Source organism: Corvus moneduloides, chromosome 2 (genome assembly GCF_009650955.1).
Source record: "Corvus moneduloides isolate bCorMon1 chromosome 2, bCorMon1.pri, whole genome shotgun sequence".
In the NCBI taxonomy this organism is placed as follows: domain Eukaryota; kingdom Metazoa; phylum Chordata; class Aves; order Passeriformes; family Corvidae; genus Corvus; species Corvus moneduloides.
The window spans coordinates 109,244,380-109,258,739 of NC_045477.1; the positions used below are offsets into that span (position 1 = coordinate 109,244,380).

Here is a 14,360-nt window from a genome sequence, read left to right on the forward strand (position 1 = left end):
CTGTTTATAGAGGAGGTTTGCATAATTGTGCTCTCAGTTACCAGCTGGGAGCAAACCAGGAGCCCCCAGGAATGGGCCAGAGCTGTCTTGCTCAACATTCTCACTTTCAGTTTGTCCTAATTAGAAGCACTTACACAGGGATTATCCCTGATTTTCACCTGGGCACTTCAGGGTCTAATTTCTACCAGGAATAGCAGCTCTGGGCAGGCTACACATTCAGACCTCTTAAAGCTTGCTTTTGTTTCTTCTTTTTTTTCCCTGCATTATTCTGGATGGAGGTGTTCAGGAATCTCCTCCCTACACCTTTCTTTCCAAATCAAACACCCTCAGGACTTGCAGACTTTGCCGGGGTCGATAAATGCCAGATCATTTTACTGCACTGTAAGCCAGCAGACTTGGGGACAGAGAAGGATCCCACAGGACTGGGAAATAGTGCCTTTTGCTTAAGCCCAAGGTAAAGCCTTTTTACTGTATTTCTTTATATTTATTTATGTGATGTCATGAAATTCTGGCTTACCCCTGTAGCTGAGCAGTGTTTGGAGCTGACTGGATCCTAATATGGATCGTGTATGCTGTGTGACTGTTAAGTGGGCTTAAACTGTCTTGCTAAACAGACTGATACCTACACATGCTCTGCTCTGTTTGTGGGGAAGGACTCCAAAAATATCATTCTTCATTGCTGTATAGCTCTGAAAATTGATTTCCTGCTTGAGTCCACTTTCTATCATGAAATTATAGACCATAAATCAGGATCTTGCTAAAAGATCTTACCCTTTGCTAGCAACACAACATGTATGGGCAGTAGGGATGAAGGAGAAAAGGAATGCTTGTTTCTTTTTCCCAGTGGTTTTGCCTGTGTCCAAGGTGGGACAACTCTTAAGGTACTTCAGGCGTTAGTGAAGCTGTGCAGTCAATTCCAAGCTTCAGTTTTGATACTTCTCCTGTTTTGGAAGTAGAGACCAAAGACCAGGTACCTCTGTCAACCCTCAGCAGTCATGAGTCCTGGTGATGAGGGACTGGGCCTTAAATGCTCCTGCTCCAAGAGCCACTGCTTTCCCCAGTTTAACCCCCATGAGGTACCAGATTTCTGTAACACGAGGTGCAGATGAACCTCCACTGTTTTGAAATAGCAGGTGGGCACCGTCCATCACAATTTCCCTGGGCGCCAGAGGGGCCAGGCAGGTGAGCACAGGAGCTGTGACTGTAGCACAGGGCTGAGTTTGAGGAGAGTTCCTGCAGCAGTTCTGGCATGCAAACCTCCTGGCATCACCTCCTCCTCACCAACAGTCCTTGTCCTCCACCAGCCCTTAGCCTGTGCTGCCACAGCTGCTCTGAGGTGCGGGGTTGGTGGGTGACACAGCCAGGAAGTGATGCACAGGGAGCAAAGGGGACAACCCAAAAACAGAACAGCAGAGAGGCCTCTGTGGCCCAGGTCCTCAGACTCCCTCCCTGTGTGACCTCCCAAGCAGATGTAGCACGTGAGCCACTGTCTGGGTGGGTGGTTGGGGATGCACTGCCAGGAGAGCCCCCGTGCAGAGAACTGGGCTGCTCTGCTGTTGAGCCGTGGCCAGCAGCCCCAGGGCACTGCTGAAGTGCATGTGCTGGTACCACAGAGTAGCTGGGACCAAGGACCATCAATAAATCCTGCTTCCCCCAGATGCAGATGTACCAGAAAGATGTCAAATATACAGCTTGGTCAACTGAGGGTATTGCCAGCCAGCAGCAGCCAAGGAATATTTCTGACCCCCATATGACACTCCTGCCTCCCAAGTGATGCACTCCCAGTCAAGGGCAACATGCTTTTTCCTCATCCATAGCAAGGCCAGGCCAGGCCAGGCACTGCCCAGTCTTGCACCAGTTTTGCTGGCACATGTACCAGCACAGTTCCAAGCACAGCTCCAGCCACAAGCTCTGTAATTTCAGAGAGGCCAAACGAGGCTCAGTCTGAATGTCCCTGCCCGTGCCCAGAGGGATTTCATGTTAACCCAACTGGTTGTGCATCACTTGCTTTCCAAATGAATTCCATCTGTGGGCAGCCATTTATACAGGTCAGTTGCTGGTGTTGATTTAACTGAACTGATTTAACACCAGTGCCAGGTAAGCAGGTCCTATAATTGTATGCAGATTTGCTGTGCTATCCCCTCTGAGACCTACTTCATCTTCATGGCAAGCCAGCTAATAGAAGTCATAAGAATCATGATCCTTATAAAGCTGTTTATTTGCCTGGAGATTTTTTTTCTTTGGTTTATTATTGAAATGAAGCCACATCCTTTCCAGTCCCTTTCTCTGGAGTGATAAAAAAAAAATTATCATTATCAAAATGAGGTTTCTCCCTGCTCTACTTGCAGGCAGTTAGCCTTGTATAACTCGGGAGCCTGCTCAGCCAGGACCCTCCTTTATCAACAAACAAATTATCTTTATGCAGCATCTCAGGTCTCCAGCACCTTTGGAGGAATATTTAATGTCCATTAGGAAGAGAAGAGATGGTGACTAAACAGCTAACTTAAAAATCTCAGCACGAGACCTAGCACTACGTGGGATGCAGTCAAACCAGGATCTTATTTTCCTTGAGCGTAATTTGGAAGATCAGATCTAATGTTTGATTCACTAGATGGTGCTTAAAATTAGGGAAGTATTAGTGTTTCAATGATGCTGATTTGTTGGGAATAGACAATACATTTTTAATCATGTGCATCATTTAAACTTTAAATTAGATTTAGATTTCAGGCTGTCAGTATATTTTCTGTTAAAGTGATTGCTCTACTACAGTAGGCAGTCTGAAATAAGAAAAAAACCATTCAGATGTGTGCTGTGAAAAACATTGACTTCCACACATGCAGAGGTTTTTTCCTATACAAAATTGAAAAATGGCCCAAGTTGCAATGCCATGTCCAGTTTAATATTGCAAGTAGGCCATCAGTTAATAAAAAATTGAATTATTATTTTATATTTTACCAGTTATTTTTAAGAGTAAATATTATAAAAAGGTTTGTATGAGTCATATTAGGCTCACTAATAACATGTGGCTTACTGTAAAATATTTGTTACAAAAATCCATAGCAGAGTATTTCCAGGCTACATTTTGTTCCAAAAGAAATCAGTGCAGTCCAGAGGACAACAGAGTAAATATTTCAGATGCTTGATAATGTACCACATGAACAAATAACAGCAAAATGAGCCAAGTAATGACTATAGTATGCAGGTTTTCTAGAAGTGCTAATCAGAAAGATCGTATTGATTTAAGTTGTCTTGTAAAAATCTTTGGACTACAGTCTGTTCTTCACCCTTGAATAATCATTCACAGTAGTATTTGGGTCAGCACATCTATTTAAAGCAAAGTATGTTTAGCCCGTGAAAGCAGTCCTTAAGAGCAAAACAGTAAGAGGGAGGAATTTTCTTGCAGCTAAAAGCAATGTTTGCTGAGATCATGTCTGTGTATGAAAGAGAAGGTTCCCAGCTTGGATGAGGTGGGCTTAGGCTGTGAAGTTTCCATTTTGACAGGGGGAGGCTGTGGTTGCCTGCGGCTTTAAGCACTGTCTGAGCAGTGCCCACAGGACACTGTCCCTGTGAGCTGGGGGAGCAGGAAGGCAGCACAAGGCAGTGCCTCCCCCAGCCTGTCAGAGAAGCTCTGCAAACCCTCAGCACCCTGTATCCATCCATGTGCCACTGCAGAGGGGTCTGTGTTTGGGGACAGTGCTGGCACAAAAATCTTTGAGTGCGGGGCTCCATCTGCCTCTGGGGAGAAGAGAGGTTTAGCATGGTCAGTAGTCAGAGAAGGGGTCCCAGCCAAAGCTCGCTGCAAGACCATGGCTGCTAGGCCATGGCTGTGTGGCAGTTTTTTGTGCTCTGTGGAAAAAGAGGAGTAAAGGAGGAAATACCATTGGCACACCTGGGTTGGGAGTGGCCATGTCCCAGCTGGGTTACTCCAGGAATAACTGCACCTGTGCAAGAAAGCATCCTGTGTCAAATTGTGAAAGGCAACATGAAATAACAGGCTTTAAATCAGACAGTGCCTGATTTATTTCCTCTCCCTTTTTTTTCAGGATTCCTTTCATTTGCCTCCCATGAAGACAGATGTTGTTCCAGCTTCCACTGCCATCTCGGTGGGTAAGACATGAGCTTCCTTGGTGAATAAAAACAAATTGGAAAATTTTTAACTTGGGTTCCCATTCCAGAGCAACTGCAGTGAGATGAGTCAGGCACTGCAGCCGTAGGATAATGAAGGAGAATGTGTATTTTAATGAGCCCATTTCAGAGTAGATGCACTAATGGCTTTCACAGCACCTCACAGCTGAGTGTGGAGGGCTGCTTGGGGTTCATCTGCTCCTGTGATGGCCAGGTGTCACCAGAGATGCTCTGCACTGAGCCCTGGCTTTCACCCCTGGGCAAGCAGTGCTGCATGTGCTGTTGGTGGAGCAGAGAGGGACCTGCAACCCTTGCCCAGGAGCATCTTCACTCTGCATCCAGCTCAGGGATGCTCACAGACACCTGTGGCTGCTGATTTTGCACAGCATGGGTATGTACAGCCCTAGCTGAAGCTGCTCTGCTCGTGGGTCCCTTCTGCAAGTGTGGAAGCCCCCTGCTATAAGAAGAATATTTCTGACCTCCATGAGGCATTCCTGCCTCCCAAAGACCTTGGGGCTGGTTGAACTGGGTTCCCAAACTTGATATGCATGGGTATGTGTAGTGGCAACAGCTGCAGCTTTGGGCTGTATGATGACTCATGGCAGGAGAGCTGGGCTTTCCCTTCTGCCTCTGGCTGGAGACACACACCCAGCAGCTCCCAGCACTGCCCCCACTGCACACAGCCCAGTCCACCCTGACCTGATCTCCATGGTGATGCATCTATCCAGTACAAAACCTGAATAACTGGGATACACACCTCAGGTCTGAGAAAAGGATAAGGAAATGGGACTAGCTTCCCATGGTTCAGTGGTCTTTTAATGCATTTACTTGTAATTAGAATGAGGATGAGTTTTTATAGGGATAGAGATGTGAGGAACAACTGGTGCTCTGAGACCATAGAGGAGAAAACTGAAATGACATTTTCCTCTATTGGGACAGCACAGAGAAGAAGTGAAGCTGCAGATCTCTCTGAAATCAAGGTGCTTTTCATATAAGCTGTTAGGACTCAGCTCTACCATCCTCTTCCATTTCCTAATCCACATTCAAGCAAATGCTCTTCAAGACATGGACTGTTGGTGAGCAAAGTAAAGGTTACAGTGTAATCAGCTCCTGTTACTGCATGAGATAATGAGATCCTGATGTCTACACTCAGCTGATCACTAAAAGTGATCCTAGAGTCTGTACACTATTGTCATCATTGTTGTCATCACTGTCAGCAGCTGCAGCACATTACCTAGGGGCTTGGACTGGGTCCCGCCATGCCATGTAAGTCTCAGGCTTATCCTTGGGACTGAAAGGCTTTCACCTGCACCGGCTGATCCTTTTTCATTTACTCACAAGCTCTCATGTTTAAGTGGGAGAGCACCCATGGGTGAAGTGCAGCTGGAATGAATGGTGCATGCCAAAGGATGAAGGATCGATGACAAGCAACCAGGTGTGTAGAGGGCTTTTTTCCCTCAGTGACTCCTGACCGCATAAAGCCATGCTGGAGTGTAACAAAGGCATTGATGGAATGTGTATCATTTACTCCCCTAATCATCATGAGTTACCGAACAGTGTGTGACTAGCAAGCCTCTCTGATCACTTGTCGGGATGATCTCAGAGCCAGTCCATAAAGGCATAAGGTACTGTTGGCCCTGCTCACCAAACAGGGAGAGAGACAATTTCCTCCACACCAGACATAGTCTCTAAATTCCACTCCTGAAAGAAATTTCTGGAGTAGTTACAGAAATTGTGTATGTCAAGTTTTCTTCCCCAGGCCAAAGTCCTAGCAGACCATGGCTTCAGTCATCTCCGCTCTTTCCCTGGTATGATCTGGATGCCAACTGGGCATGCATATAAACTGTGGATAGCAGTGAGCCAAACCCCTCATCCTCAAGGCACTCTCCAAGAACTAATGTACTATGAGCTCACTTTTATTAATTTTTAGTTTAGAGTTCTTATGACAGGAACAATGCAAATACTGGTTTCCTCATGGAAGTGCAAAGGTTGACCTGCACAGGAAAAACACACAGTATGCCCAAAACAGCTTGAAAGGCTGTTCTATATTCAGCAAGTTTATTTTGGTCTCCTCTGTCTAGGATAAAGACTGACATAAGTGACTTTCAAAGGGAGTGACCACAGATAGCTCATGCCCTGAGCCCCAGCAGTGAGCACCTGGCATGGCAGTGCAGCAGCATCTTCCTGGTACAATAGAAGAGTTTTCAGGGGACCTTTGCATTTTGCCTGAAGCAGGAAAATCATTGCTCTATGTTAGTTCTTCTGTCACACCCAAGAAATGAAATTGTAGACAAGTGAAGAGAAAAGCAGGTGAAGAGGACAGATGGACCTGAAACATGTGAAACTCTTTGGGGGGAAACACAAACTTGAAATGTCTAAGAGCAAAACACCTTCCCAATACTGCAAAGACTTACCTGTCCATTGGTCTTCCCATCTCTCCAGGGCACTTGGTGTCTCTCAGCAGAACCATGGGACTTGTCTGACATTAGAAGTCAGCAGCCCTTGGATGCCCCGCTCCAGCCTTGCTGAGGCACCCAGCAATGCACCTGGGTCAAGCACACACCCTCCTCAGGAATGCAGCTCAGCCAGAGGTGGGGTTTTGCCAGGTGAGGTCTGGCAAAGCTCCTCCTGCAGTAAAGAGACAGTGGCTTTGGCGGTGAGGGTGGGGAATATGGCTCAGCAGGATGCCATGTTCTTCCAGAAAATCCTTAGTCCTCACACACACAAAACCAGTACATTTGCACCTTTCTCCCCCCTTCAAGGAAGCAGTGCTGGTATCAGGGAACCTCCTCTGATCCCAAGGGAGTCATGTCCAAGGGGAGGATGCTAATGAGAGCTGAAGTTCAGTGAGAAACGTGGTTAAATGGAACTACCACGGAATCGTGTCAATTCGATATCCTATCGTTGAAAGGAGGAAGAGAATAAAAATAAATGTATATGCCTCAATTTTGTTTTAAAATTACAAGTAATGACATAGTTAATACCTTCTGGAGGTCATTCAATGACAGCAATACAGTAGTTTAGGCCAACCTGACCATCTTGACAGGGTGCAACCATGGCTTCCCTACCTTTCACCCTCTTCCAGTCTTCCTCTTTGCTGAGCTATGGTCCAACAAGCAAGTTACCACAAAGAAAATTTCCTGAATTTGCACTGTGAAAATGTCAAATCTGGTCAGAAGAAACCTGGTTTCAAAAGGTAAGTAGTTTTATATATAGCAGTAGATAAACTCACTGCCGACACTTTTATTTAGCTCACAGTAACATAAGAATGTGCCTACAGCCCTGGCAAAAAAAACCCCCAAAACCAAAAGAAAAGTCAAAATATTAACTTCACAAACTAGACTGGAGGCAGACTTTCAGTCCATCACTATGCAGGCACATACTGTGCACTGCTGGTATAGCATTTCATTACACCAGCTAAGTCAAAACTTCTAAAAAGATGGATTGTATTAAGTAAATTCTCCCATACTTCCCAACATCAGCACCCTGACAGAATTTCCAGGGTTGGAAGATTACATTGTCTGGAAAGACAACACTCAAGTTCAGGACATACCTTGAAATAGCTATATCCGCTCACTTTTGATACACACCAGCTGTACATGTAAAATAAACATCAGTGCAAACAAACTGCACACCCTGACATTTCTGCTACTCCTGACTGTGGCTTAGAGGCTGTAAGCTGAAATTATAAACAGAATATGAAAGCAATCACCATACAAATCACCTGCCTGTTTTTCCCCAAGCAGGTTTATTTGCCTTTGATGATATAAAATAGCTGTTAGAAGTCTAACAGATCTTCTGCAGGGAGCTGTATCTTGCAACTTTCTTTAAATGAGGTTTGTGGTTGAATAAGAATTTTTTGGTCCAACGTTTACGGAGTTATATGGAAATAGAGACTGGCTTTGATTCCTTCAAATCCAGTAGAAATTTTGCCATCATCTCTGGAACAAGGAGAAACACAACTTTCTTAGCACAGAGAAGCCAGAGAGGCTGTCTTAGCTTAATTTTTCAACCTTATATGCCAGCTTTCTCGCCTGGTATGCAGGGTATAACCAGCTCCCAGTGGTCCAGTTAGAATAAAGGTCATTTTAAAGATCAGACCCTTTACAACTGAGCCCCTTATCTGCTATAGAAGAGAGTCTGGTGAGTTTCTACCTACAGCAGTTTATTTTTAATGGGTTACCTCTTGCTGTGTAGATATTATCAGTGGCTTGTATGGAGTGAGCAGGCCAGGGTGAGCAAGGATGGGGAAGGGCAGCAATAATCTCTTCTAGGATGCTCCCATTCTGCAGCCTTCACTGATGCTTTAGGAAGCACCAGTTGTTATGTGGGTGCCCCTGCTGATATCACTTGGGTTACCTCAGAAGCAATATTGTTTCCTACTGCTTCAACTTCTGGAAATGTTTAATTGAATGATAAAAAAGTTGATTTTTTTTCCCTGCTAGTCAGATCGGGCATTCTCCTGACCTTCCTCATATTTTCAGAGAACAGTTACTGGAGAAAATACTCTACAGCATTTCTACAGCTTCTGGAATTACAACACATTGCCATAATGTCCGGGAAAAAAGTACTGCAGAGAACCTCAGTTCCTGTAGGCCATTTGTGGTTTCCCATGTACTGAAATTCTCAACTAAAAAGACAAACAAGAGGATAAATAGGCATAGCTACGACATCAGAAACCAAAGTATTCAGGTCACTTTCAAAGGCAGAGAGAGCAGTTAGAAGCCAAGGCCCTGTCAGGCAGCTAAACAATCCTAATGGCCATTGCTCCTCATGACAATGTCCTTCCTACTTACTAAAATGCAGTGATTCTGTTATCAAGGTGGCATCTAACTGTCCAGTTTGGTTTAGGACAGTACTGTGTGCAATGGACACTTTTGAAACACTCAGAAAGTGCTGGGAAGTGCCCTCCCATGAGGCCACTGCTGTAAGTCACTGCAGTCAATAAATCTTTTTGCTCTTAATTGTTTGGGTTTCTCTTAGAAACAAATATTTACCAGCTTCTGGTTTGCACAGTCTTCTAAAGGTCACAAATGCTAGCTCCAAGGGGAGCCAGGCTATTCAACCTTAAACTATTTAACCTTGGTTTCCTGTGGCAGCCTGCAGTGCCATAAAAGCAGGCATCACTATGGGACGTATGTGCAAGGATGGAGGGGTAAAGTTCTTCTCCCCTTGGCCCATTTCAGCACGTTATTTTTAAAAGCTTATGTGTTCAGTGATGAAAATAGACGCCTTCATTCTGCTTATCCTTTTGGATGGGTTTGATATGTTGGATGCTAATGGTCTGCTGGGAAATTAGAATTTCTTTCTCATTTAAAAAATGTGGATGGAGGGAAGAGAAAAGGATTTTCTTGTGACTGTTATTACTAGTGAAAGCTTGTATTAAGAAGACAAAAGGTTCGGGTTTTCCAAAACAACTACAGTCCTTCTATATCCCCTACACAAATATGTGGGAACCTGTAGCTCCAAAGAAGCTTCAACTCAGCTACAAGCCTCGTCTCAACTTCCTAAGACTATTCAGACATGAAATAATCTCTGTCAGTATTTCTTCTACCTACCTTTCATTTCATCATGACCAAAAAATCCAACCAGGAGAATTGCTGGGGAAGCTATAATCCAACTTTGTGCCTTGACTCTTTTCACGCTGACTCTACATTTGAATGGCATAATTTCTAATTGCACCAATCACCTACATACTCATCTGGGCTCCTTGCTTGTGAAGATAATAAAATGTGCTCTGAGCTACACCTTCTGCATGGTGAAGCAGTTTGGGGTTTGACTTTTAAACTTTTAGTCATTTATCCTCTTTGGTTTTTTCCTTGTTTTGGCTTTGGTCTGTTCTCTAGTGGCATTAGAGAAGGTGGAGCTTCCCTGGACTGGGAACCGCTAGTTCTTCTGAGTGTGAGCCTTTAGCTCTTGCTTGGGTTAGCAAGAACCAGCTCACTTTCTTTTAAGGCTCATTGTTTTTATCATCTTACCTAGAAAAATCACAAGAGACCAAGGTCCCCCCTTGCACGTAGGTCAATCATGTCTTGGGAAATACAGGGTTTGCTTTCTCACCTCTGTGATGGAAATTGATAGGATTGGCATAATTTTCCATTTTGATTGCTCTACTCGGTGTTTTATGTTTCCTGCAGAGGCGTAACATGTAACATCACAAATATATGTTACATATATGCAGACCAATAATAACAGCTTTGAATTAGGAAAGAGTTTCTAACAGTAAAGATAACAAAAGGCTAGGACTGGTTGCCTAGGGAGGTTGTGAGGTTGCCATCATGCATGGCATCATCTTTAAAGTGTGCTGTAAAGAATACATTCCTTACAAATCTGCCTGGATGCAAGGAGATGGATTAGATGGCGTTTTGAATCCCTCTGAGGCTCTACTTCAGGATCTTCTGCTTCTAATAGGCATTCAGTCACAAAGTGCTCAGGCCTTGGTGATTCCCACAAGCGATTTTCTAAATAGGGGTGCTTTACTGAAAAACAAAAGCCTTAAATAGGAGAAAGCCTGGGGTGCACGCTGGTCTGTGATGCTTTGGAGACACCATAATTGCTGTTTGCAAAATTTACTAAGCATGTCAGTAGGCTGAAAATGTACAGGACAAAGGGCATGCAAAGTGCCTGCCTGAAAGCACTGCCTCTCTTCATAGGAAGAGCCAGTGGAAAGTCATTGCCCGACATCACTGCTCTTTAAAAAGCTGCTTCCCAGGGATGTCATGACTTGAGAACTTCTGCTGAGATAGACCTGTAACAAATGCATTTTTGACAATTGACTGCAGTAGTATGGAAAAGATCTCTACCACCACTGATGTCAGAGCTGGTTTTTCTTGTTTTTTCCCCTACATGACATAAAGATAAATAAACCAGGTAATTTTCTTTTTTAGATTAAATTGGTAGAGGAGAAATATCTTTTGTTCTGGATATTAGTAATTTGCATTTCTGGATGTCACTTTCTTCTCTCTTTTCTTGAAGAGGAGAAGCAAGGTGTGCAAAATATCAGTAAGCCAAAAAAACCAATAAGCAAGACTAACAACAGCCATATTCTTCTATCTGATTCATGCTGTACCGTACCAAGTTGAAAGAGGTGCAGAAGAGAGACCCCCTTGAAGAACTGGAAGCTGTTCCTGGTAAAGATTTCCCAGATGATGCAACACCAGTGTGACTGCTGGGGCACAACAAGACAAATTCTGAAGGAATAATGCCTCCACCTTGACATACATTGTGTTTCCCGAAATCCTGCCATCCAAAATCACTTCCACAACATGCTGGTTCACTTGCTGCTCCAGCAGGACAGAATGACTTCACAGTGGGAAATACAGTCACACCAAAGAAGCTCATGGAGGGATGAAATAGTCCCAGCTTTGTGGGAAAGGACTAGAAATCCTGGGCACTGGGATTTTTTGCCACAGATGTGAGGAGGTCTCTGAAGGACAGCAGGGCAGGAAGCCTCAACCAAGCAGGCCAGATGGGAGCAATCCCAGGGGAGACCAGGCTAGCAGAGCCTGAGTCCTCTGGAGGGAAGAGAAGGGAAGGAGAGGCCTCCAGTCCTCTCTCCCAGCCCCCCCGGCCTGCCTTCACCCCAGCAGGAAGGAGTTTTGGAAGCTGTGATCCCACCTCATGTTCTTCTGAATCAGGCTCCTCCAGAGCCCATGATCTGCTGGGCTGCTTTTCCAGGTGGGGGCTGGTGATAAATCCAGGGTGCAAACCAGCACAGCTTCACCTACACCTGCAGCTGATCTGGCCTTTGGGTTTAGGTCAGAACACAGCTGCTTTCAGCTGCCTTGCTGGACGTGTGGCACAGGCAGAGCATGTTCCTCTCCTCTCAAGGGCTAGGGAAGAGCCCCCATGTCCCATTTGAGTCATGGCTATATGAATTTGACATTGAATTAATTTTATCAACTATGTGGTGCTGACCAGTGTGATTTTCCCAATCTCCACAGAGCTCTTACCCCTCGCACTGCCCCACTTGATTGCTCTTAGTGCGAGGATGCTCAGTAACATTTATTGGAGAAACAGCCATAGCAGGGAGTTAAGAGGTGGCCTCATTCAGAGGTGTTAGTGGCTGAGTCACTGGGATGTCATTTAGGCATGAGGACAGACTGTGAAGGCCTTCGGATCACATGCGCGCATGACATTTAGAAGAGGTGGGTGACCTCACAGGAGATTATCTGAGAGATCTAAACTGGCCATAGAAAGTGGCACTGGAGGCCTTCATTTACCCTTGATAACCTTCAGCAATAAAAACAGAGGATGAGCATATGGATGTGTATGCAGGGAGTATGCAAGAAGTGCCGAGAACATTGTGAAGGCCAGAGAGCTGGTAAACCATACCCCAGCTCCAGTGACATGTGTCTGTCATGGAAATAGGGAGGAGGAGGACACTATGTGCTTGACAGGGCAGAGGACTTTATTTGCTTTATCTGTTTTTTTGTGTGTGCGATTTCTAGAAGACATTTTAGAATTTGTGCTTCTTACCTAGTTTCTGTAGGAAAGCACAAATCTGGATATTCTCCTGATCTTTATAATTCTAGGCACCAGGCCAGGACCAGGCTTGTCAGCAACGATGATAGCAACCAGCAACACTGAGAAGTAGAGCCCTATTTATTCAAACCCTGCCTCCCTTCCTTTGCTCACCAGCGTCTCCAAATCAGCACCTCAGCAGACACCAGGACTGTTGGGGCAAAGCAAGGAGAAAGATGGTTTTCCTAAGTGTAGTAACATTAAGGATCCAAAGGGCCTTAAAATTTGTCCTCAAGTCTTTGGCCTCCTCTAAGCATTTATCTCTCATGGTTCAGTCCAGCACATATCTTTCACCAGCCTGCTGGACCTGCTTGGGTGAACCTGCTGAGCTATCTGTTTGAAAATTTGGCAGGAAAGGAGTGGTATGGCAGCAGGGATTTTAGAATCACAGAATCATAGAATTGTTTAGGTTGGGAAAGACAAGATCATCAAGTCCAACCCAAAACCCAGCACTGCTAAGTCCACCACTAAACGATGTCTGTTGCTCTTCTCTGGACTCGCTCAGCCCCTCAATGTCCTTCTTGTAGTGAGGGGCCCAAAACTGGACACAGGATTTAAGGTGTGGCCTCACCAGTGCCAAGTAGAGGGTGACAGTCACTGCCCTGGTCCTGCTGGCCACACTATTGCTGACACAGATCAGGATGCCATTGGCCTTCTTGGCCACCTGGGCACACCGTGACTCATGTTCAGCAGCTGTTGACCAACACCCCCAGGCTGACCCTTTTACACTGCACAGCTTTCCATGCATTTTTCTCCAAGTCTGGAGCATTACCTTGGGTTGTTGTGACCCAAGTGTTGTGACCTGGTGGTTCACCTCATTGAACCTCATACGACTGGCCTTGGCCCATTGATCCAACCTGTCCATATCCCTCTGCAGACCCTTTCCGCCCTCCAGCAGTTAAACACTCCCACCCAGCTTGATGTCATCTGCAAACTGACTGAGTTGATAAAGATATTAAACAGGACTGGTGCCAAAACTGAGCCCTTGGTTACCACTTGTGACCAGCTGTCCTCTGGAAGTCCAAGGTGGCAGTTCTGCTGACCCCCCTCTTTCTTCAAGAATCAAAAACTTTTTATCATTTCATGATGGCTTTGCCCGAGACACCATCCAACCATCACATCACCCACAAGTCCTCTGCCCACAAACAACAGGCCCAGCAGGGCACCTCCCTTGGTTGGCTCACTCACCAGCTGTGTCAGGTCATCTTCCACACACTGCAGGCACCCCCTGGACTTTTTCCTCACTGATGTGGTGTATTTCCAGCAGACAACTCGTAAGTTGAAGGCCCCCATGAGAAAAGGGGCCAGTGATCATGAGACTTCTCCCAGCTGCTTATAAGAATATTTCATCTGCCTTATGGGAGACCTGAAATCACTCTTCTCCCTGACCTGTTTCTCAAAGAAGAAACCTACACCTAGGCTGTCTTCAGCCTCTCAGCCCCACCTTCCACATCTTACTTTCTATGAGTTCATCCCAGTTTCACTACCCTCCTACACCTGATGAGTTGATTTACTGTATTGGGTTTGCACAGCCTGGTTTTTGGTAGCAGGGGGGCCACAGAGATGGCTCCTGTGAGAAGCTTCTGGAAGCTTCCACCATGTCCAGCAGGGCCAGTCCCTGATGGCTCTGAAGATGGACATGCTGTTGGCAAAGCCTAGGCCAATTAGAGATGGTGGTGTAGCGGGTTCAGTTTGTAAACTGGGCAGAAACA

General features: G+C 45.4%; 1 long non-coding RNA gene across 1 annotated transcript; it reads left to right on the top strand.

Annotated features, from left to right (window-relative positions):
• The first annotated feature begins 72 nt into the window (after positions 1-72).
• On the top strand, positions 73-4,157 carry LOC116436724. The gene is made up of 2 exons (XR_004237055.1): positions 73-454; positions 4,044-4,157. It is a non-coding gene; the product is annotated as an uncharacterized LOC116436724 (long non-coding RNA).
• The last annotated feature ends 10,203 nt before the right edge of the window (positions 4,158-14,360 follow it).